Source organism: Babylonia areolata, chromosome 13 (assembly GCF_041734735.1).
Source record: "Babylonia areolata isolate BAREFJ2019XMU chromosome 13, ASM4173473v1, whole genome shotgun sequence".
Lineage (NCBI taxonomy): Eukaryota > Metazoa > Mollusca > Gastropoda > Neogastropoda > Buccinidae > Babylonia > Babylonia areolata.
The window spans coordinates 14,475,877-14,488,034 of NC_134888.1; positions in this window are offsets into that span (position 1 = coordinate 14,475,877).

Genomic DNA, 12,158 nt, shown 5'->3' on the forward strand with positions numbered 1-12,158 from the left:
CTTTTGAGATGAGATGATAAACTAACGTCCTTTTTGTACCATGCACTTACTTCAAGTTAGAATTAAAAAGATATGCCTGTAGGTTTCCTACGTTGTCCAATAGGACATTTGTTATAGTTGTTTGATGTTGGCATTTATAACGTTTCCATTTTTCCCTAGCGTTGTCTCTCCCTACCCCCCAATCCATACACACACACACACACAGAGTTCTTCCTCCTCCCCCTCCCACAATCCCTACCCCCTCCATTTTATTTGTTTGTTTTTTGTTGTTGCTGTTTTTTGTTGTTTTTTTGTTTTGTTTGTTGGTTGTTGTTTTTTTGTTTTTTGTTGTTGTTTTTTGTGTCCAATATCACTTCAAGTGGAAAGACGTTAAACGAAAGACGACGACACACACACACACACACACACACACAAGGCAGGGAGAGAGAAGGAGAAATAGTGGTGAAGGGGGGCATGAACAGTTTCATGCATGACGTGATTAACGTACACATCGTGGTTTCCGAACAGCACCCTTGCATTGATCAAACAACTATCGTCTACAGCGGAAGTGAGGAACAGTGCTCCGCCCCTTTTCTCTGCACTGTGGGCCTGCTAACCTATTGATGTTATTGTCTGAAAGTGATTCTGAAGCGACTGGACAGTTGAATGACACACACACACACACACACACATATATAGATAGAAGATGATATATAAGTTCATACTTGTGTGTGTGTGTGTTATTTAGATAGAAGATGATATATAAGTACATACTTGTGTGTGTGTGTGTGTGTGTGTGATTTTTATTTCTTAAAAAATTTTTTTTTAAAATTCTGACAGAAATCTGGGTGCATCTTTTGATTCAGCTCTATCCGTGCATGATAATATGTCAGTAATTCATGTCAAACTGCAAACTTCCAACTGAGAAAAATCAGTTCCATTCGAGCGAATCAGACTGCTGAAGAAACCACTCGGTCAGCTTGTCTGTTCCTTGATCCTCAGTCGCACTGACTACTACAATTCACTACTCGCTGGTCTGCCCTCTGATTTGATACCACGCCTTGAGATGATCTTGAACAATGCTGCCACAATCATTCTCAGTAAAAAATTAAAAAAAAAAAAAAAAAAAAAAAGGGAACATGTTACCCACTCTCTTGCGTCAACTTCATTGGTTACCCATCCAGAACAGAATTCAGTACAAAATCGACATAATATTGGCTCATCGCCACTTCGAAGGTTCTCTCCCATATTGCCTATCATCTAGCCTTAATATTTACACCCCTTCCAGTTCTCTCATGTCTCCTGGAGAAAAGCTCCTTCCAGTCCCGAAGTAAGACCTGCCTGGCCTGTGGTCAGACTATCATAGTCTCTGCCAATGTCTTTGTCTTGTAGTAGTGACCCGTACCGTTTACACTGTGACTACAGATGTTGGCCGAGCACATTCCAGAACCACCAGTCTCACAAAAAAAATTTAAAGAAAAAACAAGAAAAAAAAGTAATGACAAAAGTTGCCACGGAAAAAAAAAAAAAAAAAGTGTCCATAATTATCATCATGATCATCATCTGCCTTAGTACAGCAGCAGATGTACTGTAGCGCATATGGATTTGTCCAGCGAACGCAGGCGAGCGGCGTGGACGCCTCCTTGATAAAATGAAAATGAAACTGACGTGTTCTCGCCAGGGAACAGAAACCAGTTCAGAAATCCGACGGCTTCTGCCGGCTTCGTCATCTATAATTATCATTAAGTTTGATGCTGAATCTATCAGTTGTGGTTTGCTCATTGGGTTTTGTATTGTTTTTGTATTTTCACAGTCCTAAATAATATATCCATGTGGTCAGTCTGTGTGCGAGGCTGGCTCAGTACAGTACCCCTAGGAGGCGGGGCGAAGAGATGAGTGGAGATGCGGGTGGTTGATGGGATGGGGGTGTGCGCTCAAGTGACCGCACATGTGCGCTCGTATTTGTCAGTGTGTGTGTGTCAGTTTAATTCACGAGAAAAAGTGGACAGAGTGAAAGAGAACTTAGCCTGTCTCACACTAGAAAAAAAAAAAAAAAAAAATCAGGAAAACCTGTAGACAAAGAATAAACATAGGTCCAGAGATTACACTCCTTTGCATTTCAGTAACACACTTGAACCGTTAATTTCTGTATACGCCAAACTTTTTTCTTTGATTTACAAGACGTAGACAGAGTGAAAGAGAATTAAATGTATACTTTGGTTACAAGTAGGCCTGATAAACCATCGAATTCAAAACTCTGATATGGTTTGAGAGTTTCAAGTTAATTGGTGGCATTTATAAATCTGTAAATGTATTCACACACAAAAAAAAATTAAAAACCCAGTAACACCCACAAAACAAAATACCTTCACTTTGTTAGATATGTTCTATAGGTTTTGTCTGAACAAAAATTAAATGTAAGTGTTTGCATTCTAGCGACGTAAATTAATGTAAAACGTTTCCTATGTCGGGCCTGTTTTATAACATATACAGAAGTGCACAGCTGTTCGCATTTGCACACGGTAAGCGAGGCGCTCCTCTCAGTTCATTTGTACTGTCGTTATCAGCATGTTTGTGCAGCGTACAGCGGGCATGGAAGAAGCTGAGAAGACTGGACTCCAAATCAACATTGGGAAAACAGAGGTCATGAGGGTCAACAACAAGAAGCAAGATCCAGTGCAACTACACCAAGAGAACATCAAGGAGGTTGACAAGTTTGTCTACTTAGGCAGTGTTGTCAGCAAAGACGGGGGGACGGACGAAGACATCAAGAGCCGTATCAACAAAGCAAGACACGCCTTCAACACACTTCGACCAATCTGGAGATCGACAGCCCTCTCAATCCGCAACAAGATCCGGATTTTTAACACCAACGTGAAGTCGGTTCTACTCTATGGCTCAGAGACGTGGAGAGTGACAAAGACCAGCACCCACAAGCTTCAGACATTCACCAACAGATGTCTAAGAAACATCCTGAACATCAGATGGCCAGAGGTTGTCTCCAATGAAGAACTCTGGAACATGACAAAACAGGCCCCACTGGAGACGGAAATCAAGAAACGGAAATGGGGATGGATAGGCCATACACTACGCAAGCCTGCAACAAACATCACAAGACAGGCTCTTGATTGGAACCCACAGGGGAAAAGGAAAGTTGGCCGTCCGAAGCAGACCTGGCGGAGAAGCATTGAGGCAGAGACAAGGGCGGCCGGAATGACGTGGGCTGAACTGAAGAAGACCAGCCAGAGCCGGGTGCGTTGGAGGAGTGTTGTTGCGGCCCTATGTTCCCCAAGGAATCAAGAGGAATAAGCAAGATAAGCACAGCGGGCATGAGCAGAGCGTGCAGAGGGCATGGGTGGGGGGTAACCGCGCAGGTACACAACAAAACTTGTCCAGCCTGGCAAACCGAGAAAAACACCGCGACAACTCCCCTGAAACACGCTGAAGAACTCGACCTGACTGCGCGCCCGTGTGTGTGTGTGTGCATCTGTGTGTGTGTGTGTGTGTGTGTGTGTGTGTGTGTGTGTGTGTGTGTGTGTGTGTGTGTGTGTGTGTGTGTGTTTCTATCAATTTGTGTGGATGTGCGTGTGTTACAGTGTATGTGTGTGTGTGTGGAGGGGGTCAGAGGGGGGAGGAGGGTATGTGTATGCGCAGAGAAGAATCGAGTTCTACAGGGATGCACCTGAAAATGCAAAACTAATTTTGAACATATCAAAGTGGGTGTCTAGTCAAATGAATTTGGTAGTAATATCTGCAACTGGCTCGGGTAAGCAGGTTTTGTAGATACTGTGGTAGCCAAATTATTGTGCACTGTGTATACACACGCCCGTACACCTCCTTTCTCCCCACTAACCCCCCCACCCCCCACTCCCCCATCCTCCCTTCTGATATCATTCAATTAAAGTGGAAGGACTGACGTTATATTGACGACATACAACACTCCTTCGGGAGTGGTTCGTACTCTGTTGGTCCCCACCTGCACCCAGCTCTCACTTACTGATGGCTCCCTGTAGCTGCTTGCATGCAGCTGCTCCCACCCCCCAGCCCCCGAGCAACGTCTTTGACGGGTCCGGGCTTAACGAAGTGAGAGATTCCGACGGGACTGAAACCCTCGGTATGTCAGTGTGAGGTGGCGCTGGGCTCAGTGGCAATTAACACATAGTGCTTTTTCATAACAATTGAAGACAGGTTGGAAAAAGTCATCAGTTGAGCGGCCACGTGGGGTGGTGGGTAAAAGGGACAAGAAACACAGTTTTAGCGACATGTACAACTGAGACTAAACTGACCGACAGACTGAAAACAATTTCGACAGACGAAACACACCCACTACATGATGACATTAGTAATCGACGGTCAGACAGAAGTAGCAGATTCAGAGCTCCACAGACGGGGCGCAATAGCTGAGTGGTTAAAGCGTTGGGCTCACAATCTGAGGGTCCTAGGTTCGAATCTAGGTGCGAAACGGCGAGAGGAGGAGAAAAAAAAGGACCAGGAGAAATTATTACCCTCTATCAAGGGAAATGATATGTTGTTGGCTTTCCAGATATTTTGAAGAACATGTCGCATGTCTTTTCTTAATGATACAATTCAGGTGCAGGTTCAAAGGGGTCATCCCTATGTTTCCCAAGGTCTATGTTCTCAAAATTTCCCTTTACCGTTTCACCCAGTTCAAAGTCCCCCCAGGCCTATGCCCCCACCCCACACACACCCCTCCCACCCCATAGCTCACTATTGGCCGGATTTTTATTTATTTTATTTTATTTTATTGTCTGCTGGTACGTGTGCTGTATAGTGTTTTTCGTGGGGTTCCTGCAGCTCTACTCTGAAGTGTTTCCTACATTCGACTTTCGACAATTTGTTCAGACTATTACTTGTCAATTAGCGCTGTTTATTTTGTAGAAATACAACAACTGATTTTGTAAATTCTGAGAAAATGATTTGCTTTGCTTTTAAACAAAAGGTATAGAAATAAACAAATAGATATAAGAACGTTATCAATTTATTTTCCAGTATCGAGACCAGGTGGCTGATTTTGTTCGTCCGGATCAAAATCGTGTGCAAATTATAGCCTCTAACGGGCTCGTGCTTTCTCGCCACTGTTTTTGTGCACTGATTTTGTTTTTGTTTTTATTTCGCATTCATTCTTAATTCCTTTTTCGTACTGTTAATTTTCTTCGAGGTCCGATTAAGGGTAGGGCCCATTATTCAAGTGTACATGTCGTCATCCATTGTTCCTTGGCTCTCACAAGACCTGTAGTCGTAAGGAATGATTTACTTTCTACATGTTTATAAACTGAGATAAAGCTTTATATGTATACATATGCACTGTTTATTCATTTGGATATCTATACAACATTACATAGCCTACTGTTTTCATCACCTTTAGCCTTTGTCAGATGGCTGGCGTTCTCAGCATGGCCAAGTCTTATTTGCCCAAAGGAGCTAAACGGTTGGGATACTGTGTCATGAACTCTCAGTTCTGTGGGTTTGTCTTTGTGTGTGTGTGTGTGTGTTTGGTTGGGGTTTTTTTGTGTGTTTTTTTGTGGATGTGAAAGTTTTGTGATGAAGCGGTTGAGCATGTATTTGGTTTAACAGTCCTGATATGGCTCTGTGCAGTCGAAGCAACAAGAACAAGCCTAGGACATATCAGTCTCAGTCTCCTTTCACTGGACCTTAATTCTTACAAACCATCTTAGCTTCCTTTTTCCCCCACACGTTAATCTTTTGTATCAGAACCCAACCCCACCCCGTCCGCCCCGCCCCACCCGCATGCATGCATGTGCAGTGAGACAGAGAACACGCACACACAACACACACAAAACGCTCGCACACACAGACTCGCATACACACACAAAGGAACCAGTCCGATGTCGGTCTTAACTGACGTTCTAAAATCTAATATTTGAACATACTTTTTTTTAAAGGGCGATAAATCAATTGCGGTATTTGCAGTGAGAACGCTATTTAAATCATATTATTCTGGTGTATCTTGGGCATTCAAAAAATCTTTAAGGGCAATAAAATATTCTTTTTAAGTCCGCGGTAAAGGAGATGTGGCTATCGCCGCAATCACACTGCAACATTTAGCCGTTTTCTCTAGATCTAGATAGATGTACAAGTTTAGTTACACCCGCCGGGAATGTAGTAGGACACGGTCAGGTCGATTCAATTTCTCTTTTATGTTCATTCTAGTTTTCTAGTTTTAAAGTTGATATGAAAATTTAGTATTTTGTTAAACTAATAACATGTAGAGCCAAGTACAAGTATTTCTAAACGTCGTAAGAAGTGAAAAGGACTTCATTTTGAGAAAAGTCAAGACTGGACATTTTTTCGTTTCATCGTGATCAGTTCAAGGGTATTAATTCGCATGGTTTACAATTTTTAACTGTGAACTCTGACTGATTTTGTGGATATTTTTATAGCAGTTTGGGGCATAATCCAGTAAGTGATGAGGCGTTCACAAATCTTTCTCTGAATAAATATTTAATGGTCTCCTTCTCCAACCTTCCATTACATGTTATCGTGTATTGTCCATTGAAAATAGGATTGAACGGGCAGATCAACAACTTGAAACAAAATGGCGTCGTTCGCGAAGAATATGAGCACGCGCTTTGAATGTGTATAAATTGATTTTTGCCCATGACCTTCAGGGCTCAGCCAATAGATCTGTAAAGTCCACTCGTATTGATTTTAGTATTTTCCGAAAAAGACCACTTGGGCGAATGAACATAGTGAAAGCCCTGTATACTGAGTAAAACGCACAAGCTTTTTATGTATTGAGTATAATTTCAAAATGTAATGTTTAAGATGAGAAAGATCAGTTTAAAGCAAATTAAGTCCCCTAGCATTAATTACAGATTAATTTCCCTTTTTTACTATCTGCACCAAAACGTTTGCAAAATAAATAAAACTTTCATGCTTAGCAAAAGAAGTTCCTGTTTGAACAACAACAAAAAAATGATAATAATGACTGCTCTTGTTGTTATGTCAGAATATCAGATCAAAGTGCCAAGTTTAGAGAATACAAAAAATATAAATATAACAGTAAATGCAGTTTGCATATAATTTGGCTTCTTTTTTTAAATTTTTTTGTGCCCATCCCAGAGGTGCAATATTGTTTTAAACAAGATGACTGGAAAGAACTGATTTTTTCCTATTTTCATGCCTAATTTGGCCGGTGTCAACTGACAAAGTATTTGCAGATAAAATGTCAATGTTAAAGTTTACCACGGTCACACACACACACACACACACACACAGACAACCGAACACCGGGTTAAAAAATAGACTCACTTTGTTTATACAAGTGAGTCAAAAAAGCGGAACGCACTGCCGTGAAGCTGCAAATTAGTTCCCAAGTATGGCCCGGGTGTGGGGTTGGAGGTGGGAATTCACCGGGTGTCCTTCCAGTTAAATTGTATACAGCAATAACAACCAGTCTTTCAAAAGAACACTCAGTGTACGATATGTAATATTGGCTACCTGCCTACCTTAGCCTGAGCTTACACTGTAGGCCTACTTAATGGCCGTAGCGGTAGCCTACAACTCATCGGAAAGACACAATTCATTATGAAAGCCCTTCACTAAAAGACAGCTACTGAATGTCAATTTATTCTGCGTCTCTTCAGTGGCCATGAGTAACCGATAGGCACCGGGGACGCCATTTCAAGTAATGCCGCACGTGACTAATATTCCTTTTCGTCAACTGATCATGAAGTGACACTGATAGTCCAAACCGGCTGAACGTCTCAACGGCTGTCTGTCTCCGATCACTTGACAGCACTTGTAACTGACTGCGTGTTCTCAATCAACATGTGGGGAAAAAAATCACTGGCTTAGAATTAATGTGCCGCTGATTTCCACTACATTTTCTTTGGCAACATAATTAATTTTAAGGCCGCTACCAAGGCCAGAGACTAAAGATGCACGGAAAAGATGAGCCGGCTATAATAATAGGCGATTGCAGATCGTAAATGATGTAGCTAATGTCAAAATTATCAGTCTGCCGACTTTGCATCCAGTTACATGATATCTAATCGTCCGTGGTCCTGGCCATGTCGCAAATAAAGCCAGTCAGACCCTTGGCTTCCTGCGACGAAACCTCAAGGTTGGCTCAATTGCCACCAAGGACAAAGCCTACAAGGCCCTTGCGCGCCCCCAACTACTGACTAGAATACGCATGCGAAGCCTGGGACCCGCACACTGATAACATCCAGTGCCTCGAAAAGATACAGAGGAGGGCCGACCCGCCGGGTGGTAAACCGCTACCGCCAAACATCCAGTGTGGGAGACATAATAATAATAATAATAATGGTATTTATATAGCGCTGGATCTTGTGCAGAGACAAATCAAAGCGCTTTCGCACCAGTCATTCACACGCATGCATAACTCTAATACTGTAGAAACTAAAGACAAGGAAGGGCAGGCAAGGGAGGCTATTTTGGGAAGAGGTGGGTTTTAAGGCCAGACTTGAAAGACCTGAGTGTGGAGACTTGACGAAGCGAAAAAGGAAGTTCATTCCAATCGCAAGGTCCAGAAACAGAGAAAGAACGGCGGCCAATAGTCGAGTGTTTGAATCTGGGTATGCGTAAACAGAGTGGATCCGAGGCCGATCGTAGTGAGCGAGATGGAGTGTAGAGGTGAAGGCAGCCGCAGAGATAGGAAGGGGCAGTTTTGTGAATGCATCTATAACATAGAGTGCTGATCTTGTACTTTATTCGGTGTGAGACAGGGAGCCAGTGGAGATGTTGCAAAAGAGGAGTGATGTGCTCAGATCTTTTCTTTCTGAGGACGAGTCGGGCAGCAGAGTTTTGTATGCGCTGAAGGGGCTGAATGGATGAAGCAGGCAGACCAGACAATAAACAGTTACAGTAGTCAAGGCGAGAGAGAATGAGAGAAACGACAAGTCTAGATGTTGCGTCAGTGGACAGATATTTCCGGACGGCACTGATGCGTCGCAGTTGACAGTAACAGGACTGACATGTCTGACTTATAAATTTTTGCATGGACAGTGTATTGTCAAGGACAACACCGAGGTTCCTGACTGACGTGGAAAGAGGGATGGATGTACTGCCAAGTTTGATTGTGTCAATTGTGATGGAAGACAGTTTTTGTTTAGTTCCTATGATCATTGCTTCAGTTTTGTCCGCGTTCAATTGTAACTTATTTCGAGTCATCCAGTTTTGAATGTCCAGGAAGCAGTTGGATAATGCTTGACCAGCTAGGATGGCCTACACTGGAAGACCGGCTAAAAAGAAAACACGCCTGGCCATCATTCTCAAATACCACCGCGGAGACATGATCATCGACATCAACCACGCGCCAGAATTACAACAACCAGGACATAACACCAGCCGATCGAGGCTCCCGAGAATACCGGTATGGCACAGAGCCCTGCTACCGAAAACCACCAAGGAGCTCAACAAGCTCCCACCTGAGGCAGTAACATCAGCCTCAGTGGCGGGCCTCAAATCCGTCATCTGACCTTACCCACCCCACCCCCTTCTCCAGTTCCCTGCCCCCCCCCCTCCCCTTCCCCATCCAATCCCCATATTTTCCCTGCCCTTCCCACCCAATACAAACTATATAGGGCCTGCCTAGAGGCCTGAAAAAGTGAGTATGGTGGCCCCTACTCCCTTCGCCCTCACCCCCCCACGCCCCTGCTCCCACGCCTCCCCTGATAGGCCAGCACTGACTGCATTCCCTACAGAGCAGCAAACCGGAACGACCCCTCATCCCCCACCTTCTCTCCAAACCAAATTATTATTTCAGAATCTTCAGCTAGTTGAAGGCGGGCAGTTATTCAAGAAGAAGAAGACTTTGGCGAAGAACTAACGAGTTGATTTATAGCTTGCAACACTGATTTGGGGTTCTCTTTTGAGGATAATAAGTCTCGGTAATATTCAGTTCTTCTTTTCTTTGCCGTGCGCTTATGTGAGATCATGAGAGAGAGAGAGAGAGAAAGAGAGAGAGAGAGAGCGAACTTGCACCAAGTTACAAATAAGAGTTACGCGTCACCAATATAATGACGTAATTTCCTGTTTTCTGATGATCATGAAACAGTTCGAAAGCTCGTGCTTATAATCTGATAATCTGGAGTTTGTGGCTGACATATTTTTTGTTGTTGTTGAGCTCCGGTCGCATTGGAGGAGTGCAAAATACCGTTTCACATCTTATTGTTAAAATAATTATCCCACCCGCCCACTACAAAATAAAGGAGCTGCTGAGCCACACCACCTTATTCTCAGAAACCCAGAATCTATTTACGTCAGGACGATAAAGTGTGTGATAATCTACGTAAAAACAACACATTTGAAGCGTAAAAATAGACAAAACAAAAGCTGGAGTTATCTCCCATCTAGATGACCACGAATGAGATGGTCGTTACCGGATTTGTATCCAATGTTTGGAAATTTTTTTTGGTGCTAATACTTGACGGGTACTTGATTTTGTTTTTGTGTAGTTGTTATTGTTGTTGTGTATTATTTTGTTTTTTACTAGAAAGTGCGGTTTTGTTCTATAAACAAGAGAGACCGTAGGTTTTAGGATATAATCATGTGTAATCGTTAGTTTTGTCGTTCTGTTCGGACTGCATGCATTGACGGTGAAATGACGCTTGTGTGAACAATGGTAGGCCTAACTGTTTAGTTAGCGAGACGTGTAGTGTGGATTGTGATAGCAAACACCCTGCTCTGCATAGTCAGTACTTGGGTGTATGCTGCTGCCGGGCCTCTACTAAGGTATTTTTCAGTTATGTGAAACAGGCCATTAATGGCATTATTAAAAATTTAGATTTATGCAGTGGATGCATATAAACTATATCTACTGTGATGAGGGAAAAGTGTCCATTTCGATCACAGCTGTTGCCTACTAACGGAACTTTTTTTTTCTCACATTCGATTATGGGGGGTCAAGTGAGAATAAGATAATCGGTAATTTCCAGAACTGAATCTGGAACCAATTAAAACTGACGAAAAAATTCAGAAAGAACGGCTCCACTGATGGTGAATGGTAATGTTGCTTCAATTATGCAAGAAAATTACCTTAATCAAAGAAAATAGGTCCCTTCATTTAGGATACTAAAATAGGAAACTGCACAACGGGGAAAATGCAGTCGCCATCATGCACACCCATGCCCTTGCTGACACTGCTGAAAGACTGTGAGACTTGAAAAGTTAAGTTTCCAAACTAGATCCAAAAACACTGAAAAGAAACAAATCACCAGCTGAGTCTGCTGTAGTTATGATTGTTACCAGACCTAATGCCAACCAAAATTCAGATTGGTTTTGGGGAGTCCAAGTAAAGAAGTGGCCAGGAAAAAAACAACAACAAAAAATTAGAAGAAGCAGAAAAAAAGAACTGGAGTTTGTAGCTGGTGAGAATACTGAGATGAGTGCAGTGAGTGAGAATTAAATCAAGAATCAGAACAGACTTAACAGGGCAATGCCATTTCAGGTTTTTTAAATTTTATTTTCATTTTTTATTTGAATTAGGAAACATCTTCCAGTTCTATCAGAAGCATCAGTTCTTTTTTTCTCTCCTTGTAATGCATTATTTGCTGAGATATGGAAGGGCAGGTACTTACACATAGCTAACAACCAGGAAGCCCCTTTTTCCTCCACTTCAAACAGCAGGGATTTCTTTAATTTGTGTGTACTCATTACACCCACTGCCTCACCTCTCCATCAGTCAATGAAAATATATTACATGTTGTTCTTCTGCAGTTCATGGTCTACTGTAAGAGCCTCATCAGAATTAGACCCCCTCTAAAGAGTATAAATTGTGTGTGTGTGTTTTTGTTTGTATAGTCATATCCGCACAGATTGTTGTTGTTGTTAGCTGGTTGCCACCACACAGAAGAAGGGGCAGAAGTTTTCCAGCTTTAACTTGTTAGCAGCTTAGCAGCCAGTGTCCTGCATATGTTGAATGAAATATGCACAAGTGAACACTAACATGATTATACTGCCTGTACTTGGAGCACTCCATGGTATTTGGTGGATGGCTTCATGCAGCCTAATGTGGATTGTTTTATGTTTATTGATGGCATTAGAAGTGAGACAGAATGAGCCTGGCTGGGTGCTTCTGTGTATGAGGGAGTTTAGTTGATAATGGGAGAAAGCCTGGAAGATGTGGCAGATGAAGAAACTCTTCAGGCATCTTTAACTTAATATTTCAGATG